The sequence below is a fragment of the Prionailurus viverrinus genome, unplaced genomic scaffold, assembly GCF_022837055.1.
Source record: "Prionailurus viverrinus isolate Anna unplaced genomic scaffold, UM_Priviv_1.0 scaffold_57, whole genome shotgun sequence".
In the NCBI taxonomy this organism is placed as follows: domain Eukaryota; kingdom Metazoa; phylum Chordata; class Mammalia; order Carnivora; family Felidae; genus Prionailurus; species Prionailurus viverrinus.
In genome coordinates this window covers 639,702-664,325 of record NW_025927619.1, presented here as the reverse complement: position 1 = coordinate 664,325, position 24,624 = coordinate 639,702, and the positions used below count along the sequence as shown (strand labels likewise).

The following is a 24,624-nucleotide window of genomic DNA, read 5'->3' as shown; positions in this document are numbered from 1 at the left end:
ATTTTATTTATTTTTTTACTTTTGTTATTCTCTTTGTTTTAAAGTCTATTTCGTATGAAATGAGTATGGCTACCTTCGCTTTCCTTGGTTTTCGTTTGCATGGAATATTCTTTTCCCCCTCATGGCCTTCATTCTCTGTGTATTTTGATCTGAAGTGAGTCTTTTACAGGCAGCACATAGCAGGTGTTTTTTTTAATGAATTGAGCCACCCTATGTCTTCTGATTAGAGCATTCCATCCATTTACATATAAAGTAATGATAAATACGGACTTGTTGCCATTTTGTTAATTATTTTCTGTTCATTTTTGTAGTTCTCTTTGTTTCTTTCTTTTCTTGGTGACTTCCCTTGTGGTTTGATGTTTTTCTGTAATGTTATGTTTGAGTTTTTTTTCTCTTTATATTTTGTATATCTATTGTAGGTTTTTTTTTCTTTTGTGGTTGCCATGAGGTTTGTATATATATTTCACTGACCTACATACAAATATCAGTCTATTTTAAGATGATCATAACTTAAATTCAAACGCATTCTAAAGTCACTACATTTTTCTTTATCCCCCAATGTTTTATATTTGAAATTTATTTTACACCTTTTCATTTTTTTATATGCCTTAACTACTTATTGTAATAATAGTTGATTATACTATTTCTGATGTTTAAGTTTTATCCTAGCTTATTAAGTGGTTGATCAATACCTTTACTATATATTTGCCTTTACCTGTGAGATTTTTTTATCATATATTTTCTTATTTCTAGTTGAAGCATTTTCTTTTCCCCTTAATGAAAACCCTTTGATATTTCTTGTTAGTTTGGTTTAGTGGGGCTGAACTCCTTAAGTGTTTCTTTCTCTGTGAAAATATTTAACTATCTGAGAGTTCTGAATGATAATATTGCCAGGAAAGGTAATCTTGGTTATGTTTTTCCCTTTCAGCACTTTATAGATATGCTGCTTCTCCCTTCTGGCCTGCAATGCTTCTTGTGAAATATAAGCTGTTAATTTTCTGGAGTTTCCCCTGTATGTGATCGATTGCATTTCTCTTACTGCCTTCAAGACTTATCCTTTATCTTTAAATTTTACCTTTTTAATTATAATATAACTAGATGTGTGTCTCTTTTTTATGTTCTTTTTTAAATCTTAAAATTTAGCTAACCAACATAACGTGCAATAATGGTTTTGGAAGTGGAGTTCAGTTATTCATCACTTACATACAATACCAAGGCTCATCACAATAGATGCCCTCTTTAATACCTATCATCCATCTAGGCCACCTCCCAGCCATTTCCTTCCATCAATCCTCAGTTTATTTTCTATTAGCAAGGCATTCTAGTAGTTTGTTTCCCTCTCTACCCCTATCCACTTACCATATGCTCATCTGTCTTGTTTCTTAATTTCCACTTATGAGTGAAATCATGTGATATTAATCATTCTCCGATAGACATATTTCACTTAGCATAATACATTCTACCACTATCCACATCATTACAAATGGCAAGAATTTGTCCTCCTTGATGGCTTCGTAACATTCTAGTGTGTGTGTGTGTGTGTGTGTGTGTGTGTGTGTGTGTACCACAACTTCTTTATCCATTCATCAGTTGATGGATATTTAGGCTGTCTCCATAGTTCAGCTATTCTTGATAATGCTGCTACAAACATTGGGGTGCATGTACCCCCTTCAAATTTGTATCCTTTAGGCAAATGCCTAATAGTGCAATGGCTGGATCATAGGGTAATGCTATTATTAGTTTTTGAGGAACATCTATATTGTTCTACAGAGGGGCTTAAACAGTTTGCATTGCCACCAAGAGTGCAATAAGGTTCCCCTTTCTCCACGTCTTCGCCAACACTTTGATTCTTGTGTTATTAATTTTAGCCATTCTGACACGGATGAGGTTGTATATCATTGTACTTTTGATTTGTATTTCCCTGATGATGAATGATGTTGAGCATCTTTTCATGTGTCTGTTAGCCATCTGAATGTTTTCTTTGGAAAAGTGTCTATTCATGTCTTCTACCTATTGCTTCACTGGAGTTTTGTTTTGTTTTGTTTTGTTTTGTTTTGTTTTGTTTTGTTTTGTTTTCGGGTGTTGAGTTTGGTAAGTTCTTTATAGATTTTGGATACTAACCCTTTATCCGATATGTTATTTTTAGGTATCTTCTCCCATTCCATCAGTTGCCTTTTACTTTTGCTGATTGTTTCCTTCACTGTGCAGAAGCTTTTTATCTTGAAGAGGTCCAAATAGTTCATTTTTGCTTTTATTTCCCTTGCCTCCAGAGACATGTCAAGTAAGGAGTTGCTGCAGCCAAACTCAAAGAGGTTGCTGCCTGTTTTCTCCTATAGGGTTTTGATAGTTTCCAGGCTCACATTTAGGTCTTTGATCCATTTTGAATTTACTTTTGTAGATGGTGTAAGAAAGTGGTCCGGTTTCATGCTTCTGCATGTCACTGTCCAGTTTTCCCAGCACCATTAGCTAAAGAGACTCCCATTGGATACTCTTTCCTGCTTGTTGAAAATTAGTTTGCCATATCTTTGTGGGTCAATTTCTGGGTACTCTATTGAATTCCATTGATCTAGGTGTCTGTTTTTGTGCCAATACCATACCATCTTGATGATTACAGCTTTACAATATACCTTATAGTTCAGAATTGGGATGCTTCCAGCTTTAGTCTTCTTTTTCAACATCACTTTGGCTATTCAAAGCCTTTTTAGGTTCCGTAAAAATTTTAGGATTGTTTGTTCTAGCTCTGTGAAGAACTCTGTGTTGTTTTGATAGGGATTGCATTGACTATATAGATTGCTTTGGGTAGTATTGACATTTTAACAATATTTGTCCTTCCAATCCATGAGCATGCAATTTATTTCCATTTCTTTGTGTCTTCAATTTCTTTCATAAGCTTTCTATAGTTTTCAGCATACAGATCTTATATCTCTTTGGTGAGGTTTATTCCTAGGTGTCTTATAGTTTTGGATGCACATGTAAATGGTATTGATTCCTTGATATCCATTTCTGATGCTTCGCTATTGGTATGTAGAAATGCAACCAATTTCTGTATGTTGATTTTATATCTAATGACTTTGCTGAATTCACGTATCAGACCTAGCAATCTTTTGGTGGAGTCTATCAGGATTTCCATGGAGAGTATCATGTCATCTGTGAAGAGTGAGATTTTGACTTCTTCCTTGCAAACTTGGATGCTTTTTATTTCTTTCTGTTGTCTGATTGATGAGGCTAGGACTTCCAGTACCATGTTGAATGATAATGGTGAGAGTGGACATCCCTGTCATGTTTCTGATCTTAAGGGGAAGCTCTCAGTTTTTCCCCATTTAGGATAATATTAGCTATAAGCCTTTCACATATGGCTCTTATGATGCTGAGGTATGTTCCTTCTATCCCAATTTTTTGGGGACTTTTTATTAAGAAAGAATGTTGTATTTCATCACATGCTTTTTCCGAATTTATTGCAAGGATCATATGGTTCTTATCCTTTCTTTTTTTGGTGTGGTGTATCACATTGATTGATTTGCTAATATTGAATCAGCCCTGCAACCCAGGAATAAATTCCACCTGATCATGGTGAATAATTATTTTAATGTACTTAGAAATTGATTTGTATCTTGTTGAGTATTTTTGCATCCAGTTTCATCAGGGATATTGGTCTGTAATTCTCCATTTGAATGTGGTCTTTGGTTTTGGCATCAACATAATGCTTGCTTCATAGAATGAGTTTAGAAACTTTCCTTACTTTTTTTTGGAAGAGTTTGAATAGAATAGGTATTAACTCTTCTTTAAATGTCTGGTAGAATTCCCCTGGGATTCTGGCCTAGGTAGGACTCTTATTTTCTTGGAGATTTTTGACAATTGGTTCAATTTTTTTGCTGGTTATGGATCTTTTCAAGTTTTCTTTCTTTCTGTTTGAGTTTTGGTAGTGTGTGTCTAGGAATTTTTTTATTTGATCCAGATGGTCCAGTTTGTTGGCATATAATTTTTATAGTATTCTCTTATAATACTATTTCTGTTGTGTTGGCTGTGATGTCTTATCTTTCATTCATGATTTTATCTATTTGAGGCCTCTCTCTCTTCTTTTTGAGAAGTTTAGCTGGGGTTTTATGAACTTTGTTTATTCTTTCCAAAAATAAGCTCTTAGTTTCATTGATCTTTTCTACTGTTTTTTTTAATTCATTATTATTAATTTCTGCTCTAATCTTTATGATTTCCCTTCTTCTGCTGGCTTTGGGCTTTATTTTCTGCTCCTTCTTTTCTGCTCCTTCTTTAGGTATAAAGTTATGTTGTGTATTTGGGACCTTTCTTGCCTCTTGATATAGGCCTGGATTGCAACGTATTTTCCTCTTAGAACACCATTGCTGCATCCAAATGGGTTTGGACTATCGTTTTTTTATTTTAATTTGCTTCCATGTATTTTTGAAATTCTTCTATAGTTTCCTGGTTAACCCATTCATTCTTTAGTAGGGTATTCTTTAACCTCCATGTATTTGAGGGCTTTCCAAATTTTTTCTTGTGGTTGATTTCACGTTTTAAGCATTGTGATCTAAACATACGCATTTTAGTATCTAAAAATTTTTGTACCTGTCGAGGCATGATTTGTGACCCAATATTTGATCTATTCTGAAGAATGTTCCTTGTACACTCTAGAAGAATGTGTATTCTGCTGTTTTTCAGTGAAATGTTCTGAATATATCTGTTAAGTCCATCTGATCTAATGTGTCATTCAAAGCTGTTGTCTCCTTGTTGATTTTCTGCTTAAATGATCTGTCTTTTGTTGTAAGTGGAGTATTAAAATCTCCTACAAATATGTTATTATTATCAATAAATTTGCTTGTTTGTTATTAATCGATATATACATTTGGGTGCTCTCAAGTTGGGACCATAAATATTTCTAATTGTTAGCTCTTCTTGATGGATATACCCCTTAAGTATAATACAATGCCCTTCTTCATGTCTTGTTACAGTATTTGCTTTAAAATCTAGTTTGTTTCATATGAGTACTTGGCTTTCTTTTGACCTCTATTAGCCTACTAGATGGTTCCTAATCCTCACTTTCAATCTTCAGGTGTCCTCAGGTCTAAAATGAGTATCTTGTAGGAATCATATAGATGGGTTTTGCTTTTTTATCCATTCTGACACCCTATGTCTTTTGATTGAGACATTTAGTCCATTTACATTCAGAGTGACATACATATTGAAAGTTATGAATTTAGTGCCATTGTGTTATTTGTAGATTTTGTATTTTTGATGATGTTCCCTGATCCTTTGTAGTCCTTGCTGTTTTCCATGCATAGCATCTCCCTTAGAATTTCTTGCAGGGATGGTTGAGTGGTCACAAAAACTTTAGTTTCTGTTTGTCTGGGAAACTCTTTATCTTTCCTTCTATTCTGAATGACAGCCTCTGGATAAAGGATTCTTGGCTGCATATTTTTCCTATCAAGCACATTGAATATTTCTTGTGATTCCCTTCCGGCCTGCCAAGTTTCAGTGGACAGGTCTGCTGCTAACCCTATGTGTATAGCCTTGTAGGTTAAGGACCTTTTTTCCCTATCTGCTTTCAGAATTATCTCTTTATCTTTGTATTTTGAAAGTTTAACTATAATATGTCATGATGTTGACTTGTTTTTGTTGATTTTGAAGGGAATTCTCTGTACCTCTTGGATTCAGATGTCTGTTTCCTTCCACAGATTAGGGACATTGTTAGCTACAATTTTTTTTTTTTCAAATAAACATTCTGCCCCTTTTACCCACTCTTCTTCTTCTGGGACTCCTATGATACAGATATTATTTAATTACATGGAATCACTTAGTTTTCTAATTCTCCCCTCATGATCTAGTAATTTCATTTTTTAAGGCTCATTATTTTCCATAATTTTATCTTCTATTTCACTTTTTCTATTCTGTGCTTCTTCAATTCTTGCTGTCACTGTATCTGGATTGTTTTGAATCTTAGAGCATTTTTAAATTCATCCTGACTAGTTATTAGGTCTTTGATCTCTTCATCAAGGGTCTCTCTTGTGTCTTCTATGCTTTTTTCAAGCCCAGCTATTAGTCTTATGACTGTTATTCTAAATTATTGTTCTTTTTTGAGCAATTATCTGTCTGTGATTTCTTTTGACTTTTATTTGTGAAGAATTCCTCTGTCTTGTCATTTGGGCTACATTTCTTTCCTTTGTGTGTTTTCAAACTTGTTATATGTCCTTCATTTGAGAGTACCAGTATATTAAAAAGAGTTCATATACTGTCCAGGGCCTGGGGCTCCAGCAAGTATTTCTGGTCTATGTTGTGTGAACTCTGCTGTTGCGTTTTGGCTGCTCTTTCCCACTGATCAGTTCTCTGCAGATCCCCTCCTTGGTTGCAGTGGTGGAGTCTTTGGACTTTTTACTAGGTGATTTTAGATGTGTTTGCTGAAGTAACCCTGGAAAAAAAGGTGGGAAGCCTGATCCCATAAAAAGAGAAAAAGGAAAGGGGAGAAAAGAAATCCAGACAGTGAATTGGAAAACTATAAGGCTGATTCCAAAGAATGAGAAATTGAAAGAAAGATGATAAAGGCAGAAGAAAAAAAAGCATGAAAAAGAATAGAATAAAAATGCCTGATCTGTCTATCTATCTATCTATCTATCTATCATCTATGATAATAAATGACAAAAAACAAATCAGAAACTATGAACCTGATTCCAAAAGTAAAAAAGAAGATGGTGAAAAAAAAAGTTGTCTGTTGGTACCTGGGGATGGAGGTTGTGCTCATCTGGAGGAGAGGCCAGCTGCATTGAGTCAGTCAGTCCTACTCCACTAAATAAGCAGTTGCCAGACACAAAGGGTCTGTGTCCTGCCTCCACTGGGGGTCGCTGTGCTGCTCTGTGAATTACCACTGTGTTGGTGTTGGGGGGGAAAATGTGTCACCCCAATCTCTCTTCCCTGGACCAGGGATCTCAACCCATGCTCTTCAGGTAGCCTACAAAAAACAGCAATGGCAGTCAGCTTACCCTGGACCACAATTCTCCTGAGCCTTCCCTTTGGCTCTAGGATGGGATTCAAAGCCTAAGGTCTAAAAAGACCAGGCAGGGTGTGGCTTTGCTCCCCTGTTCAAGTAGAGCCTCTCCACCCTGCTGATGAAAAGATTTTGACTGGCACCTGCATGGTTTTTTGTCCTCAGGGAGGCAATAAGCCTTCTTCACAAAGTACTCCAGGAAGGGGACTGTTCTTTTCCAGTGCCTCCCAGAAATCTCTCCAGCACACTATGACCTCCTAGGTCAGCTCCTTCCTTCCCAGGAGTATGCACCAAAGCTCTTTCCCAGAGAAAGTCTCACACATCAAAAGGCTCAGAGTTTTGGCTCCAAATGCTGTTTTCAAAAGTCCATGGTCCAGAGAGGTTTCCCTTTTGTGTTAACTCGATGCTGCACTTTCACAACCCCTCTCTCTTTTTCTCCCTTTTGTCTCTCCACACAAAATGTTCCCTCTCCTCCATAGCTCCATCATTTTATCTGCCCCTCCACATGTACATGCACTTGGATCATGCCTTTGTCTCCCTCCAGCTGCGGAGATCTTCTGCTCCCTCTGCAGATCTATTTCCTGAGTGTTTCCAGTGATCTGACCTAAATAGAGTCATGTTTGAGGGAAGAGGAAAATCCAGGTTCCCCTATTACTCTGCCATCTTAACTCCCTTCCTGCAGGTGTCTTTAGGTATAATATGAATCTCTTGTAGGCAGCATATAAATGGATCTTGTTTTTCTTGTCCATTCTGTCATCTTATGTCTTTTGATTGGAGCCTTTAATCCATTTACTTTCAGAGTGATTATTGAAAGATACGAATTTAGTTACATTGTGTGACCTGTAGAGTTGGTGTTACTGGTGACATTCTCTAATCCTTTCTAGTCTTTGTTGCTTTGGTCTTTTTTTTCCCCTCCACTCAAAAAGTCTCCCTTAAAATATCTTGTGGGGCTCATTTAGTGGTCACAAACTCCTTTAGTTTTTGTTTAGGAAACTCTTTATCTCTCCTTCCATTCTGAAATATAGCCTTGATGAATTAAGCACTGTTGGCTGTATATTTTTCTGATTCAGTGGGATGAGTATTTTCTATCACTCCTTTCTGGCCTGCCATATTTCTTTGGACAGACTTACTGCAAACCTGAGATGTCTTCCCTTGTAGGTTCAAGACATTTTCCCCCCTTGTTTTCAGGATTCTTTCCTTGTCTGTGTATTTTGTGAATTTGATTATGATATGCCTTGGTGATAATCAGTTTTTGTTGAATTTACTGGGAGTTCTCTGTGCTTCCTGGATTTTAATGTCTATGTCGTTCCCCACATTAGAGAAGTTTTTAGGTATAATTTGTTAAAATAAATTCTCCACCACTTTTTCTCTCTCTTCATCTTCTGGGACTTGTATGATAGAAAATTTATTCCATTTTAATAAGTCCTTGATTTCCCTAATTCTGCCTTTGTCACCATGACCTTTTTCCCCCTCTTCTTTTCAGTTTCATTATTTTCCATAATTTTAACTTCTATATTACTTATTCGTTTTTCTGTTTCATCCATCCACATTTTTATGGCCTTCATTTAGGATTGCATCTCAGCAATAGCATTTTTTGTTGTTGTTGTTGTTGTTATGCCCTGTCTAGATTTTAGTTCTTTTATCTTCTACAGTAAGGTTTATCTAATGTCTTCTATGCTTTTTCCAAACCCAGATAATATCTTTATAATCATTGTTTTAAATTCTATTTCAGACATCTTATTTATTTCAGTATTGATTAAATCTCTGGCTGTCATTTCTTGCTCTTCTTTGAATTCCTCCATCTTGTCATTTTGCAGGGAAATAAAAAAAAGCAAATTAAAACAAAATATTTTTTTTAATTGAAGAAAATAGGGGCGCCTGGGTGGCTTAGTCAGTTAAGCATCCGACTTCAGCTCAGGTCATGATCTCGCGGTCCATGAGTTCAAGCCCCGCGTCGGGCTCTGGGCTGATGGCTCAGAGCCTGGAGCCTGCTTCCGATTCTGTGTCTCCCTCTCTATCTGCCCCTCCCCCGTTCATGCTCTGTCTCTGTCTCAAAAATAAATAAACATTAAAAAATTAGAAAAAAAATTGAAGAAAATAAAATAAATAAAATAAAATGGATAAAGTTATTTAGATCCTAGGTGTGTTTTGGTCTACTTGCTATGAGAACCTTCTTCAGGTCATTTCTCTCGATTGTAGTCATGCGGATTTGTTCTCTAAGACTTATGTCCAATTTCTTCGGTGTTAAGAGTGATTTGATATTAATACAGCTGTGTTTGAAGGAGGAGGCAAGCTTATGGTTCTCCTACTCCTCTGTTATCTTAACTTCAATTCTTAGTGTGTATCTCTTTTGGTTCATCTTCTTTGGGACTTCTTTGGTGCCTACTGGACCTGGATGTCTGTTTCCTTTCCCAAGTTAGCAAAGTGTTTAGCCATTATTTCTTCAAGTAACTTTTCTGCTCTTCTCTTTCTCCTCTTCTCCTTCAGGTACCCCCTTATGCAAATTTTATTATGTTTGATATTATCCCAAAGGTCTCTAAACTATTTTAATTAAAAAAATTGGGGGAGGGGTGCCTGGGTGGCTCAGTTGGTTAAGCAGCTGACTTCAGCTCGGGTCATGATCTCACGGTTTGTGGGTTCAAGCCCCGCATCAGGCTCTGTGCTGATAGCTCAGAGCCTGGAGCCTGCTTTGGTTTCTGTGTCTCCCTCTCTCTACCTCTTCCCTGCTCATGCTTTGTCTGCCTCTCTCTCTCTCTTTCAAAAATAAACGTTAAAAATTTATTTAAAATCATTTTTTAATGTGCTACTGATGGGTGATTTTCACTATTCTGGGTTCCAGATTGCTGATCTATTCTTCTGTGTCATTTAATCTGCTTTTGATTATAATGTATTTTTCATTTTAGTTATTGTATTTATCAACTCTCATTGGCTCCTTCTTATATTTTCTAACTCTTTGTTGAAGTTCTCACTGTATTCCTCCATTTTTCTCTCAATTTAGATCAGCATCATTATTACCATTACTTTGATCTTTGTGTCAACTAAATTACTTCTCTGTCTTTCAGTAGGGCTTTTTCCCTGGATTTTATATTTTCTTTCATTTGGAACATATCTCTTTGTCCCCTCATTTTGTATGACTTCCTGTGTTTGTTTATATAATTTAGGCAAAACATCTACCTCTCTTGGTCTTGAAGGAGTGGCCTTGTGTAGGAGCCTTCCATGTAGAGATTATGTGTACTTGGCAGCTTGGATGGGACTGAGGCAAGCACAATCCAGGAAATACCTTTGCGTGCACCCCAGTTTTATTGGTACAATGGCTAGATCTGGGGTGGGTGCAGGTTTGGGATTTCTGTGAAGCACTTCCCCAGGGCTTTCTTTGTGTAATGGCTGGAGCTGAAATAAGTACATTCTAGTGGTTCCTAGGGTTCCTCTCACAGGGACAACCTTGTCAGGTTGGTTGGAGCTGCTGTATGCATAGTCATAGGGTCCTGGTGCATGCTGCACTCAGGCCATCTTGGTGGGATGTTTGGAGCTGTAATAGGCCCCTGCAAAGGATTCCTGAGGCCTGCAAACTGCATCTTGGGAAGATGTCTGAAACTGGATCAGGAATATGAGAAGTAGTTGTAGGACATACTGCACTGGGGTTGCTCTGGTGGGATGGCTGTATTTTGTGAGCACACAGGATGGGGCAATAGTTATTTTTAATGCTATTTTATTTAACTTGTATGCTATAATTGTTTATAAAGCTGCAGTGTTCTAATTTTTACTATCTATTTATTACCTTAATTTGACTTTTGTGTACTTTGTTTTTGTACTCTGTCATTTGTTTCTGCTTTAAGAACTCCTTTCTGCATTTCTTGCAAGGCAGTTAAAGTGGTGTCAATCCCCTCAGCTTCTGCTTTTCTGGGAAAGCCATTATTTTTATTTCATACCTGAAGGATATCTTTGCTGAATGAAGTATTTTTCATTGGAAATTTTTATATCTTTCAGTATGTTTAATATGTCATTCCACTTTATCCTGGTCTGTAGATTTTTTTTTTTGCCAATAAATCTGCTGATAGCCTAATATGAGTTCTTTTGTGGATCTTTCCTTTCCCCCCTGGCTGCCTTTAAAATTGTTTCTTAATCACTGACTTTTGACAGTTGCATTATAATGTGTCTTAGAAAAGACCCTTTGACACTGAGATAATGAGATGTTTCATTAGCTTCACGGATTTGCATGTCTAGTTTTGTTCTGTTTTGTTTTGTTTCCCCCAGGTTTGGGAAGTTCTCAGCTATTATTTCTTTGTGTAAACTCTCTGTACCCTTCTTATTCTCTTCTTTTTCTGGTATACTCATTATTTTTACATTGGCCTTTCTAATGGAGTCTGATAACTCTTGTAGGGTTTCTTTTCTTTTTGAAAAATCTTAGTTTTCTCTCCTCTTCCACTTGTATATTTTCTTTTTAATTTGCTTAATGTTTATTTATTTTTGAGAGAAATAGAGAGAGAGAGCGAGGAAGGGAGAGAGAAAGAGGAAAACACAGAATATGAAGCAGGCTCCAGGCCCTGAGCTGTCAACACAGAGCCCGATGCAGGGCTCAAACTCACAAACCCTGAGATCATGACCTGAACCAAAGTCAGATGCTTAACCGACTGAGCCACCCAGGCGCTCCAAAAAATATTTTTTTTTTAATTTTTTAATGTTTATTTATTTTTGAGAGAGAGGGAGAGAGAGACAGAGACAGAGACAGTGTGTGAGTTGGGGAAGAGGCAGAGAGAGGGAAACACAGAATCCAAAGCAGGCTCCAGGCTCTGAGCTGCCGGGCACAGAGCCCGACGCAGGGCTCAGGGCTCAAAGTCACAAGCCATGAGATCATGACCTGAGTCGAAGTCAGACGCTTAACCAACTGAGCCACCCAGGCGCCCCTCACTTGTATATTTTCTAAATTCCTATTCTCTGGATCATTTAATCACTCTTCCATCCCATCTGCTCTATTTCCAATGCTTTCTAACGGATTTTTCATCTCCTTTATTGAGTTCTCCAGCTCAAGAATTTCGGTTTGGTTCTTTTTAATAATTTCAACCTCTTTGGTAAAATAGTCCTCTGTTCATTAATTTTATTCCTGAGTTCATTGTGTTGCCTTTCTGAGTTTTCTTGTAGTTTTGTGAATTTCTTAATAACAGCTATTTTGAATTCTTTATCAGTTATATTGCAATGTTCCATGTCATCTTTGCTGGAAAATTCTCATATTCTTTTTATGATAATGTAGTACTTTGATTTTTCATAGTGTTAAATGAAATTTTCTTCTGCTGCTGCATTTGAAGTAGTGAACACTTTTCTGATTTAGTTAAGATTTTGTTTACTTTGATTCTAATAGTTCAACAGGTTGACGATTAGAAAGCTTTTTGTTATTTTCCAGAAGGTGGTGGTATAGCACAAGTTTTAGGTTTCTTTAACCACAGCTAATTTGCCACCAAAGTTAAGAGAATGCTCATAGAAATACTGACATTAAAAAAAAAGCAAAAACAAAACAAAACAAACAAAAAACTGTTGGCAGAGTGGAGGAGGCTGAGTGGAGGAGGGCTACACTTGAAGCTTTGTGTGTGTCCATGGCCCACTACAGATATCCTCAGTAAGGGAGTCACAGATGTCTGGGCTGGAACACTTTGTTGTAATCCAGGGTCAGATAGCAGGCAAGTGTTCCTTTATTCATCTAGGTCTGCCTTCTTCCTTTTCCTTTCTCATTCACCAGCCACTGTGGTCTTTACTCAAAGACAGCAATGGATCCCTCCAGCTGCAACTTGTGCCTCTGGGTAAACCCTCACTCTCCTCCTCTACCCTCCTCCTCCTCTGCTAGTGAGGTCATCACTGTCCCACTACTACCTCTGCCACTGTCTACCCTGCTACTTCCCTGCCTCCCCAGCCTCCTATGAGGTCCATTTTACCCACTTTTGAACACAGATTGAAGGATCCCTTGAGTATCCTAATGTACTGTGCAGAGGCATCTCTGCTCAGTTATTAATGTCTGAATAATTGCAAATCGAAGGCAACAAAAAAAGACTTATACTGTCATGATTCTGACATCACTGACCTCTTGTTTCTTAATATAGGTGTTTATTACTATAAACTTTCTTCTTAGAACTGTATCTGTTGCATCTCATAAGTTTTAGCATGCTGTATTTCTTTTTTTTTTTAATTTTTTTAACGTTTATTTATTTTTGAGACAGAGAGAGACAGAGCACGAACGGGGGAGGGTCAGAGAGAGAGGGAGACACAGAATCTGAAACAGGCTCCGGGCTCTGAGCGGTCAGCACAGAGCCTGACGCGGGGCTCAAACTCACGGACCGCGAGATCATGACCTGAGCCGAGGTCGGACGCTTAACCGACTGAGCCACCCAGGTGCCCCAGGCATGCTGTATTTCTATTTTTATTTGTGCCAATATATGTTTAGATTTATCTCTCAATTTCTTCTTTGATCTATTGGTTGTTCATCAGCATGTTAATTACTTTCCATATATTTGTGCATTTTCTAGTTTTCTTGTTACTTGTTATAATTTCATTCATACCATTGTCATCAGAAAACAAATGTTTGATATCATTTTAATCTTAAATTTATTAAAACTTGTTTTGTGCCTAACATAATACCTACCCTGAAAAATGTTACAAGTGCACTTGAGAAGAATGTTTATTCTGCTGTTTTAGAACAGAATGTCTGTTAGGGGTGGCTGATTTATAATGTAATTTAACTTCTCTTCCCTTATTGACTTATCATCATAGAGCTATCTTTATGTCTCCTCAATTCAGTCAATGTGTGTGTGTGTCATATATTTGGGAATGTGTTGTTTGGTATCTACATGAATATAATTGTTATATATATATATATTTATACATATATATCTTTATACATATATTTATATACACACACACATAGATATAGATAGATAGATAAACATATAGATATATATTCATTCTTTGTCTCTTGTAACATTTTTTTTACTTGAATTCTATTTAATCTGATATTGGCATAGCCACCCCAACAAACTTGTGCTTATTATTTTTATGGAATATATTTTTACATGCTTTTAATTTCAATATATCTGTGTCTTTGGATCTGTATGGTATGTGCTTGGAAGACTGGTTTGTACAAGTACATCCTAAATGTCCTGTTAATCAGTATCTTGAGAATGTAGAGATTCCATCCTTTCTCTGTCTTCCTATCAAATAGAATGTGTAGAAGAATGTGTTGTTCATCATTCAAGGTTGGGGGCTCCATCAGTGGCCATCTCTGTTGTAACAGAATCATCTCTGTTGTAACAAAGAATGTTCGGATGATAGACCTTTATCTCCTTGGATCTCTGGCCATGCAAACAGAGGAAGGGCTACAGATATGTGCTAGGCTAGTTGCTACACCCTAAAGTTTGTGGCACGTAGATCCCAGCAGCACATGCTTTGTCCAGTTGCCCACTCCTGGACTTCCTATAGGTAAGTCCCACCAATAAACCTATGTCTCAATTGATGTCTCTGGGTCATTTATTCCAGCCTGTCCAAACCATCACCCACGATTAGAATCTGCTAGGGTGTTACTACATAGGATCTGATGTGAGTTTTTGTAGAGAGAACACAGTTGTATCACTTTAATTTAAATCCATTCTCCATACCTCTGGGTTTATTTTTTTTAATTAGAGAGTTAATACAATTGTATTTGAAATAGTTACTGGTAAGGAAGAACTTACTTCAACCAAACTGATAAACTTTTAGTCCCTTAGCTCTACCATTATTACCTCCTTTTGTCTTTTTTTTGTAGTGAACCATTTTCATTTATTTCTCATTCTCTTTCTCTTATATATATATTTTTTTAAATATTTATTTATATTGTGAGCAAAGGAAGGGCAGAGAGAGAGAGAGAGAGAGAGAGAGAATCCCATGCAGGCTCCACACCATCAGCATGCAGTCTGATGCAGGACTTGAACCCATGAACCACATGATCACATCGTGAGCCAAAATCAAGAGTCAGCCACTCAACCCACTGAGCCACACATGCACCCTCCTTATCATTTGTATGTATTTTCATTGTGGTCACAATAGAGATTATATTTAATACCTTAAATTCATAACAATCTAGTTTGCATTGATACCACTTAATAGCATATAAAGATTCTGCTCTTATAAAGCATATCTTGCCCATTTTTTTATGTTTTGGTTTCCACAATCACATCTTTATATGATGTGTGTGCAATAACATACATGACATTTATTTATAATTTATTTGTCTTTTTAAAAGTGTTAATATATCTTTTAGTTAATGCTTACCATTCTACTTTTTTTTCACATTTAACTTCTAGGTTTTTTGTGTGTTTGCTTGTTTCTGATAGCTGGACGAGGCATCTATACGCTAGAACATCTAAACAATCGCTAAACAAATGAAAACCAATGTGTTTTTTTTTAAAAAAGCAAGGGGGAAAAGGTCATGATTGTCTAACAGGGAATTTGAGTCCCAGATAAGTTATCTTACAAAAATATCAAACTTCCTTTTCCACATTTCTACTGTTAAAAATGAAGAAAAAGTTCACATTTAAAAAAATCTGGGGAAGGAAGATGGCGGCGTAGGAGGATGCTGGGCTCACCACGCATCCTGCTGATCACTTAGATTCCACCTACACCTGCCTAAATAACCCAGAAAACCGCCAGAGGATTAGCAGAACGGAGTAGACGGAGCCAAGCGCAGACGAGAGGCCCACGGAAGAGGGTAGGAAGGGCAGCGAGGCTGTGCGTGCTCCACGGACTGGCGGGAGGGAGCCGGGGTGGAGGGGCGGCTCGGCGGCCAAGCAGAGCCCCCGAGTCTGGCTTGCAAAAGCGGAGGGGCCTGACGGACTGTGTTCCGACAGCAAGCGCGACTTAGCGTCTGGGAGGTCATAAGTTAACAGCTCTGCTCGGAAAATGGGAAGGCTGGAGGACAAAGGGAGGGAGAGCTGCTGAGCCCCCGGACGACGGAGCTCAGTTTGGCAGGAAACAAAGGCGCTCGCTAGCGCCATCTCCCCTGCCCATCCCCCAACCAAAATCCCAAAGAGAACCAGTTCCTGCCAGGGAACATGCTCGCTCCGCGAAAACACCCAACTCTGCGCTTCTGCCTAGCCAAACCTCCAGCAGTGGATCTGACTCCCTCCCGCTGCCACAGGGCCCCTCCTGAAGTGGATCACCTAAGGAGAAGCGAGCTAAGCCTGCCCCTCCTGCCCCTGTGCACCTTGCCTACCCACCCCAGCTAATACGCCAGATCCCCAGCATCACAAGCCTGGCAGGGTGCAAGTAGCCCAGACAGGCCACGCCATTCCACAGTGAATCCCGCCCCTAGGAGAAGGGAAGAGAAGGCACACACCAGTCTGACTGTGGCCCCATTGGTGGGCTGGGGGCAGACATCAGGTCTGACTGCGGCCCCGCCCACCAAATCCAGTTATACACCACAGCACAGGGGAAGTGCCCTGCAGGTCCTCACCATGACAGGGACTATCCAAAATGACCAAGCGGAAGAATTCCCCTCAGAAGAATCTCCAAGAAATAACAAGAGCTAATGAGCTGATCAAAAAAGATTTAAATAATATAACAGAAAGTGAATTTAGAATAATAGCCATAAACTTAATCGCTGGGCTTGAAAACAGTATAGAGGACAGCAGAGAATCTCTTGCTACAGAGATCAAGGGACTAAGGAACAGTCACGAGGAGCTGAAAAACGCTTTATGTGAAATGCAAAACAAAATGGAAACCACCACGGCTCGGATTGAAGAGGCAGAGGAGAGAATAGGTGAACTAGAAGATAAAGTTATGGAAAAAGAGGAAGCTGAGAGAAAGAGAGATTAAAAAAGTCCAGGAGTATGAGGGGAAAATTAGAGAACTAAGTGATACACTAAAAAGAAATAATATATGCATAATTGGTATCCCAGAGGAGGAAGAGAGAGGGAAAGGTGCTGAAGGTGTACTTGAAGAAAATATAGCTGAGAACTTCCCTGAACTGGGGAAGAAAAAAGGCATTGAAATCCAAGAGGCACAGAGAACTCCCTTCAGACGTAACTTGAATCGATCTTCTGCACGAGATATCATAGTGAAACTGGCAAAATACAAGGATAAAGAGAAAATTCTGAAAGCAGCAAGGGGTAAACGTGCCCTCACATATAAAGGGAGACCTATAAGACTCGTGATAGATCTCTCTTTTGAAACTTGGCAGGCCAGAAAGAATTGGCATGAGATTTTCAGTGTGCTAGACAGAAAAAATGTACAGCCAAGAATCCTTTATCCAGCAAGTCTGTCATTTAGAATAGAAGGAGAGATAAAGGTCTTCCCAAACAAACAAAAACTGAAGGAATTTGTCACCACTAAACCAGCCCTACAAGAGATCCTAAGGGGAATCCTGTGAGACAAAGTACCTGAGACATCACTACAAGCATAAAACATACAGACATCACAATGACTCTAAACCCGTATCTTTCTATAATAACACTGAATGTAAATGGATTAAATGCGCCAACCAAAAGACATAGGGTATCAGAATGGATAAAAAAACAAGACCCATCTATTTGCTGTCTACAAGAGACCCATTTTAGACCTGAGGACACCTTTAGATTGAGAGTGAGGGGATGGAGAACTATTTATCATGCTACTGGAAGCCAAAAGAAAGCTGGAATAGCCATACTTATATCAGACAAACTAGGCTTTAAATTAAAGGCTGGAACAAGAGATGAAGAAGGACATTATATAATAGTTACAGGGTCTATCCACCAGGAAGAACTAACAATTATAAATGTCTATGCGCTGAATACCGGAGCCCTCAAATATATAAAACAATTACTCATAAACGTAAGAAACCTTATTGATAAGAATGTGGTAATTGCAGGGGACTTTAACACCCCACTTACAGAAATGGATAGATCATCTAGACACACGGTCAATAAAGACACAAGGGCCCTGAATGAGACATTGGATCAGATGGACTTGACAGATCTATTTAGAAATCTGCATCCCAAAGCAACAGAATATACTTTCTTCTCGAGTGCACATGGAACATTCTCCAAGATAGATCACATACTGGGTCACAAAACAGCCCTTCATAAGTTTACAAGAATTGAAATTATACCATGCATACTTTCAGACCACAATGCTATGAAGCTTGAAATCAACCACAGGAAAAAGTCTGGAAAACCTCCAAAAGCATGGAGGTTAAAGAACACCCTATTAACGAATGAGTGGGTCAACCAGGCAATTAGAGAATAAATTAAAAAATATATGGAAACAAACGAAAATGAAAATACAACAATCCAGACGCTTTGGGATGCAGCGAAGGCAGTCCTGAGAGGAAAATACATTGCAATCCAGGCCTATCTCAAGAAACAAGAAAAATCCCAAATACAAAATCTAACAGCACACCTAAAGGAAATAGAAGCTGAATAGCAAAGACAGCCTAAACCCAGGAGAAGAAGAGAAATAATAAAGATCAGAGCAGAAATAAACAATATAGAATCTAAAAAAACTGTAGAGCAGATCAACGAAACCAAGAGTTGGTTTTTTGAAAAAATAAACAAAATTGACAAACCTCTAGCCAGGCTTCTCAAAAAGAAAAGGGAGATGACCCAAATAGATAAAATCATGAATGAAAATGGAATTATTACAACCAATCCCTCAGAGATACAAACAATTATCAGGGAATACTATGAAAAATTATATGCCAACAAACTGGAAAACCTGGAAGAAATGGACAAATTCCTGAACACCCACACTCTTCCAAAACTCAATGAGGAGGAAATAGAAAGCTTGAACAGACCCATAACCAGCGAAGAAATTGAATCGGTTATCAAAAATCTCCCAACAAATAAGAGTCCAGGACCAGATGGCTTCCCAGGGGAGTTCTACCAGACGTTTAAAGCAGAGATAATACCTATCCTTCTCAAGCTATTCCAAGAAATAGAAAGGGAAGGGAAACTTCCAGACCCATTCTATGAAGCCAGTATTACTTTGATTCCTAAACCTGACAGAGACCCAGTAAAAAAAGAGAACTACAGGCCAATATCCCTGATGAATATGGATGCAAAAATTCTCAATAAGATACTAGCAAATCCAATTCAACGGCATATAAAAAGAATTATTCACCATGATCAAGTGGGATTCATTCCTGGGATGCAGGGCTGGTTCAACATTCGCAAATCAATCAACGTGATACATCACATTAACAAAAAAAAAGAGAAGAACCATATGATCCTGTCAATCGATGCAGAAAAGGCCTTTGACAAAATCCAGCACCCTTTCTTAATAAAAACCCTTGAGAAAGTCGGGATAGAAGGAACATACTTAAAGATCATAAAAGCCATTTATGAAAAGCCCACAGCTAACATCATCCTCAACGGGGAAAAACTGAGAGCTTTTTCCCTGAGATCAGGAACACGACAGGGATGCCCACTCTCACCGCTGTTGTTTAACATAGTGCTGGAAGTTCTAGCATCAGCAATCAGACAACAAAAGGAAATCAAAGGCATCCAAATTGGCAAAGATGAAGTCAAGCTTTCGCTTTTTGCAGATGACATATTATACATGGAAAATCCGATAGACTCCACCAAAAGTCTGCTAGAACTGATACATGAATTCAGCAAAGTTGCAGGATACAAAATCAATGTACAGAAATCAGTTGCATTCTTATACACTAACAATGAAGCAACAGAAAGACAAATAAAGAAACTGATCCCATTCCCAATTGCACCAAGAACCATAAAATACCTAGGAATAAACCTAACCAAAGATGTAAAGGATCTGTATGCTGAAAACTATAGAAAGCTTATGAAGGTAACTGAAGAAGATTTAAAGAAATGGAAAGACATTCCCTGCTCATGGATTGGAAGAATAAATATTGTCAAAATGTCAATACTACCCAAAGCTATCTACACATTCAATGCAATCCCAATCAAAATTGCACCAGCATTCTTGTCTAAACTAGAACAAGTAATCCTAAAATTCATATGGAACCACAAAAGGCCCCGAATAGCCAAAGTAATTTTGAAGAAGAAGACCAAAGCAGGGGGCATCAGAATCCCAGACTTTAGCCTCTACTACAAAGCTGTCATCATCAAGACAGCATGGTATTGGCAAAAAAACAGACACATAGACAAATGGAATAGAATAGAAAACCCAGAACTAGACCCACAAATGTATAGCCAACTCATCTTTGACAAAGCTGGAAAGAACATCCAATGGAAACAAGACAGCCTCTTTAACAAATGGTGCTGGGAGAAGTGGGCAGCAACATGCAGAAGGTTGAAACTAGACCACTTTCTCACACCATTCACAAAAATAAACTCAAAATGGATAAAGGACCTGAATGTGAGACAGGAAACCATCAAAACCTTAGAGGAGAAAGCAGGAAAAGACCTCTCTGAACTCAGCCGTAGCAATCTCTTACTCGACACATCCCCAAAGGCAAGGGAATTAAAAGCAAAAGTGAATTACTGGACCTTATGAAGATAAAAAGCTTCTGCACAGCAAAGGAAACAACCAACAAGACTAAAAGGCAACAGAATGGGAAAAGATATTTACAAATGACATATCGGACAAAGGGCTAGTATCCAAAATCTGTAAAGAGCTCACCAAACTCCACACCCGAAAAACAAATAACCCAGTGAAGAAATGGGCAGAAAACATGAATAGATACTTCTCTAAAGAAGACATCCGGATGGCCAACAGGCACATGAAAAGATATTCAGCGTCGCTCCTTATCAGGGAAATACAAATCAAAACCACACTCAGGTATCGCCTCACGCCAGTCAGAGTGGCCAAAATGAACAAATCAGGAGACTATAGATGCTGGCGAGGATGTGGAGAAACGGGAACCCTCTTGCACTGTTGGTGGGAATGCAAACTGGTGTAGCCACTCTGGAAAGCAGTGTGGAGGTTCCTCAGAAAATTAAAAATAGACCTACCCTATGACCCATCAATAGCACTGCTAGGAATTTATCCAAGGGATACAGGAATACTGATGCATAGGGGCACTTGTACCCCAATGTTCATAGCAGCACTCTCAACAATAGCCAAATTATGGAAAGAGCCTAAATGTCCATCAACTGATGAATGGATAAAGAAATTGTGGTTTATATACACAAAGGAGTACTATGTGGCAATGAGAAAAAATGAAATATGGCCTTTTGTAGCAACGTGGATGGAACTGGAGAGTGTGATGCTAAGTGAAATAAGCCATACAGAGAAAGAGAGATACCATATGGTTTCACTCTTATGTGGATCCTGAGAAACTTAACAGGAACCCATGGGGGAGGGGAAGGAAAAAAAAAAAGAGGTTAGAGTGGGAGAGAGCCAAAGCATAAGAGACTGTTAAAAACTGAGAACAAACTGAGGGTTGATGGGGGGTGGGAGGAAGGAGAGGGTGGGTGATGGGTATTGAGGAGGGCACCTTTTGGGATGAGCACTGGGTGTTGTATGGAAACCAATTTGACAATAAATTTCATTTAAAAAAATCTGTAGGCTGGTATAAAAAGTTAAGATAATCATTTTTACGTACAAAGTAAGTCCTCCAAGTAAATATTTTAAACAAATTTAAGTCCCTCCCCTGCCAAAATAGGTTAAGTATTTACCCTATATTTTTTTGATCCACTTAAAGACAATTTATAAAACTGACATTAAACTGGACTGCAGCTCATACCCTATGAGTAGTAACATACACATCACTGAGGCTGGATATGTATGTGTGCATATTACAAATAGGTGAATGGTTACTGCTGTGTATACTATTTCCCAGTAAGTAGTTATACTCTGTAAAAATCCTCTAGCCTATCATGAATCAAACTGCAAGGGAAGAAAAAAGAAAATACCTGTTGTAGACATTTGTTCAGTAATTTAAAAAAATGCTTACACTTTTGGGGCTTAAATATTACTAAACATGAGATAAAATTCAATACTGCTTACAATTACCTGAATACAGAGTATATTCAGCACTCATGTAGAGAGCACACAGGTGAATGTACATTACCAAACTCTGGCTTCTCTTTGGTCTATCTTGTTGTTTTATCCTAAAGTCTTACATGGGCTTGGATCCTTAAAAGATAGAGATTTAATAAAATAATGTTACATTAAGCTTTCCTGTTCTAATAACCAACTTTTAAAGAAGTACAGTGGAAGGGTATAGAGCTCTCTCTATATATGTCCTCATACTTTAAAAGCCAATTAGGGGGCGCCTGGATGGCCCCATCGGTTAAGCATCTGACTTTGGGTCAGGTCATGATCTCAAGGCTCATAGCTTTGGGCCCCACATTGGGCTCTGAGCCTGGAGCTTGCTTCAGATTCTGTGCCTCTCTCTCTGCACCCCCCCTGCTTGCACACTCTATACCTTTCTAAAAAAATAAACATTAAATTTGTTTTTAAAATCCACTTAGATTTTTTTTAAATATGAAATTTATTGTCAAATTGGTTTCCATACAACACCCAGTGCTCATCCCAACAGGTGCCCTCCTCAATACCCATCACCCACCCCCCCCTCCCTCCTACCCCCTATCAACCCTCAGTTTGTTCTCAGTTTTGAAGAGTCTCTTATGCTTTGGCTCCCTCCCTCTCTAACCTTTTTTTTCCTTCCCCTCCCCCATGGTCTTCTGTTAAGTTTATCAGGATCCACATAAGAAAATTCACTTAGATTTTTATCTTGGTGCTGGTGTTTCAATTAACACTGTGCTAAAAGGAAAAAAAAACGACAACACTACAAGTTTGTCCACAATAGTCAAATCTCTTATTTGTAAAATCTTCCAAAATAAACCCAGTAAACAATTTCCATTTCCAATGTTTTAACTGAGAGTTGAATCTAACAAAATTATTTAACCAATTTCAACTAAAATTGAGCTGAGGACAGCTATATTTAAAGCCCTTCAAACCAAAGACAATCATCCCCAAACATAGAATACCAACATTTCCATCCAAGATAGAAAAATGAGCATCCAAAATAAAGACAACCACAAGATTGATTATGTAACCAATCAAAAACCAATTCTATGCTATCTGAGCTAGTAAGTACCGGAAGATTGATGTTTCTTCCTCCGTTATTATTGGTGGATCCTAGAGTCACAACTTCAATATCTGCTAGCAACTAATCAGTCATTTATTTTCCACTTACAAAACTGCACCATTTGTATAATGCTCACTGCTTGATCATGCTGCAGAGGGTCATATCCATTCTATTTTTCTGCACACACTCCTATACTGTCTCCTTTGTCTGGTTATCCTCAGTTTTAACTCTGAATGTCAATGTCTGCCCACAGAAATAAGTTGGAGCACTGGAGCAGAGGATATCTGAGGATTCACAATCATTCTGGAGGGCTATATTTTTTCAATTCCTCAGTCTGTACCCCTCAAAGCCAGCTGTGCACTCATGAGGCACCAATGTAGAATGACCCATTTGGAGGATGCCCCAAGGACTCCACTCCTGTTGGCCATCTCTTCAGGCACAGACTCTGAACTGATAATCATTGTTGGGGTCTATGTGCAATACTATGAGCTCAGTTTCAGAGTCTACAGATATGTCCTTAAAATGATTTGAAGTGCATTTGTGGAACTGAAGACTGTAATTTGAGCGGCAAAGTTATCATCGACCTTACACCACTGAAAAATGATGCTTCCACATTTCTCTATTAGTTTTTCTATCTGTACTGGTGGGCAAGATACTACTGTTCTGTACTTGAAAATGAGGTCTTTCACTTTGTTCAGAATTGAGTCATGTAACTGAGCCGGTAAACAAGACACATCAACCAGTAAAGGCACTTCTGTTAAGCTGACCAACTGAATGTGTGAGGACTTTTTGTAAAGTTTCATAGTTTTTCATTCTGTTTTCCTACACCACCTAGAAGGGTGATCTCCCCTTCTTGGACTAAGTCTTCTTCAGTGTTAACTCCATGCTTTATGAACTTCTGAACTTCTAGCAGTCATCTAGTGGTTTAATGGTCTCGTGTTAAATGGTGTCCACCTCTTGCAAAAGGGTCACCAATCACTTATCCAGGAGCTTCCCAAGGGTTACCTTTAAATCATTAAAATGCTGTTTGAGGCCATCTCTTGTCTGTGATGCACTTTCTGTGATCTGTTTCCGGGCCTCTTGCAACCCCTGTAAGCATCTGGCCCAGCTCCCACCGTACCTCTGCCTCTGAGCCACCTGCATGTTCTAATGGGCCTTCTGCAGCTCAGGTTCCAGCTCCATTGCTCCCTCATCCCACCACGTGGCCTGCAACTGTGGGCACGGTTCCCCACAATAGTGTCCATTCATTTTAACCTAAGTGACACTTTCTGGCATTTCTTATAGGGATAACACATGATAATAATCTCCTGAGTTTTTTTTTAATCGGTAATATCTTTATTTATCTATCTAATTTATGATGTTCTGCTGGATATATAATTGTTGGCTAGCAGCTATTTTTCTTCTTTCAGCACTTTAAATATGTCATCCCATATTTAGGCTTTTTACTGAGAAATTGGCTGATAATCTTGTTGAGGATACCTTTTACATGAAGAGTTACTTTTCTTGCTGCTTTTAAGATTTTCTTTGTCTTTATCTTTTGACAGTTTGAGTATAATATGTTGCCGTATGGGTCAATTTGAGTTTATCCTATTTGATAAGCTCTAAGATTTATAGATTTAAA

At 38.3% G+C, this 24,624-nt stretch overlaps 1 pseudogene; it reads right to left on the bottom strand.

Moving 5' to 3' along the window:
• Nucleotides 1-22,856: 22,856 nt before the first annotated feature.
• Nucleotides 22,857-24,188, bottom strand: LOC125159678 (cytokine receptor-like factor 3; annotated as a pseudogene).
• Between the last annotated feature and the right edge of the window lie 436 nt (nt 24,189-24,624).